Source organism: Chrysochloris asiatica, unplaced genomic scaffold (genome assembly GCF_000296735.1).
Source record: "Chrysochloris asiatica unplaced genomic scaffold, ChrAsi1.0 scaffold00192, whole genome shotgun sequence".
NCBI lineage: Eukaryota > Metazoa > Chordata > Mammalia > Afrosoricida > Chrysochloridae > Chrysochloris > Chrysochloris asiatica.
Window position 1 is genome coordinate 2,118,867 of NW_006408710.1, and position 2,347 is coordinate 2,121,213.

A 2,347-nucleotide genomic window follows, 5' to 3' on the forward strand; every position below is an offset into this window, starting at 1 on the left:
GTTCTGCTGCTTTAATACGGTCTTCACTGACCATTTTTTTAGAAGTCTGTCTTTATGTGAAAGTTTTACTGAAACATGACTGCCATGGAGTGACTATCGTGGTGGCATTTCAAATACTTGTGTTATAGAGTTCAGCGTCAGAGCAACCCAGTGGAAGACTGGTGAAGAACACATTTGCTCACTAATACTTGTGTACTCAATAAAGAACACTTACTTATTGCATTTATCTGTTGGAATCACACTAGAGAAGAAGGCTGCTACTTCATGTATTATAGTTTTCTTAGTAAACTGGAATTTTTTTGTAGTCATTGCCAAGAGTAGATCTTTGTAACTTTGAGTTTGGCACAGACTCTATAATACATAAGGAGCTCTGGTAGTGTAGTGGTTATGAATCGGGCTGCTAACCTCAAGGTCGGCAGTTCAAAACTACCAGCTGTTCCGTGGGAGAAACATGAGGCTTTCTGCTCCCATAAAGATTTACAGCCTCAGAAACCCTGTGCAGGGTCGCTATGAGATGGAACCGACTCCATGGTACTTAACAACAACATATAATATATATCACTACCCAAACATTGCTGAAAAATCTGAAGACTTTTGAAGATATTTCTACATGAAGTATTGTCTTATCACAGTAAAGAATTTTACGGCCATTATCTTGAATAAGTAGAGAGGGAGGTGTCCAGGAACTCTTTTGGTCTGGTATCTCAGCATCCCATATTTGGCCTGGGAATAGTGGTCGCTGAAAAATTGGGCCAGGGTGTAGGGAAAGGAAGAATGATTCCCAGGAGGGAGCATACATTTGGCACTGTTTGGAGCGTTTCTCAACATTTCAGTAACTGGAGTGGCTCATTACTCCGTGTCGACAGTCTTGAGTAACATAGTAGTACCCAGGAGATCATTTAAAATCTATTTTTTTAAAAAATAGGTAGCTTTTCCAGGCAAGCGTAACACTTTGCATTTTAAGTCCTGTCTTCACTTCATAGAAAAAAATATATATATGTATATATGATGTATTACCTTTCATGCATTTAAGTTCAAATTTTGGAGGTCATTCTTTTTTCCAAATAATTACTAGGTACAGTTTTTTTCTTTCCCCCTTTCCAAATGTCAGCAGCTTACACTAAAGAGACATAACAAATTAAGAAAATGCTAGCATTTGCATTTTTTTTTTTTCCTTCTAAATGTAAGATTAGCAATCACTGTATGAAGTTGATATCTCCTTACCAGGGAGAAAAAAACTATTTGAGGCCTTCTAAATTGCTGAACAAGGGCATGGAAAGTCCCTAAGAAGTACACTCTAGAATCTTGTGATGTAGCTTACAATAAATACAAAACAGAACATTGTCAAGTGAACAGAGAAGAATGTGGAGCCATAATTTCTTCTTTCCATTTCAGCTTTTATCACAGGTCTATAAAAAGGGTCAGCTGAGAGAGTTGATACTATTTATTCACCAAAGTGTTAAGACAGTCATATCTGGTCCTTATAAATCTTTATGGTAATTGTTGTTGTTGGGTATCATCAAAGCAATTCCAATTCCTAGTACTTGATGATTCAATTTCAACTCCTAACACCCTATAGTAGCTCTGGTGGTAAAGTGGGTTATGCATTGGGCTGCTAACCACAAGGTCAGTAGTTCAAGTTTACCAGGTGTTCTGTTGGAGAAAGAAGAGGCTTTCTGCTCCTGTAAAGCTTTACAGCCTCAGAAACCATATACTCAGTGTCACTATGAGTCAGAACCAACTCAGTGACACACAACCACCACCACCACCACCAATCTTCTAGGGAGCAGTCGCCAATCTTTTATAAAAGCAAAATCATATTATATTTCAGTGTGACCACTCTATGAATAACAAACAATATGAATAGTCAAACATTTGAGCAGACTTCCAAAAGTTCATGGAAAGATGGAATGAAAAGATAATGGAATTTATCCATTTATACAAACTTTTGAAGCCTCTCCCTTAAATCTTGGAAACAAAAGACCTAATGTTTAATCAAAGTACCACAAACATGCTCTAAGTATGTCCTTTGAGCTTCTCTATTTGCTATGAGGAAAAGAATAACAATGAATAAAACATAATCTTTCCAATAATACACAAACACACAGATACATACATCCATGTTGTTGTTGTTAGGTGCCATCGAGTCGGTACTGACTTATAGCGACCCTATGCACAGCAGAACAAAACACTGCCTGATCCTGGGCCAACCTCATTACTGCTGCTACACTTGAGCCCATTGATGCTAGCCACTTGGCCAATCCATCTCGTTGGGGATCTTCCTCTTTTTCTCTGACCCTCCACCTTACCAAATATGATATCCTTCTCCAGCGACTGGCCCTTCCTG

At 38.3% G+C, this 2,347-nt stretch overlaps 1 pseudogene; it reads left to right on the forward strand.

Moving 5' to 3' along the window:
- LOC102816666 overlaps positions 1 to 2,347 on the forward strand; it is a 157,727-nt pseudogene that overhangs the window by 86,712 nt on the left and 68,668 nt on the right.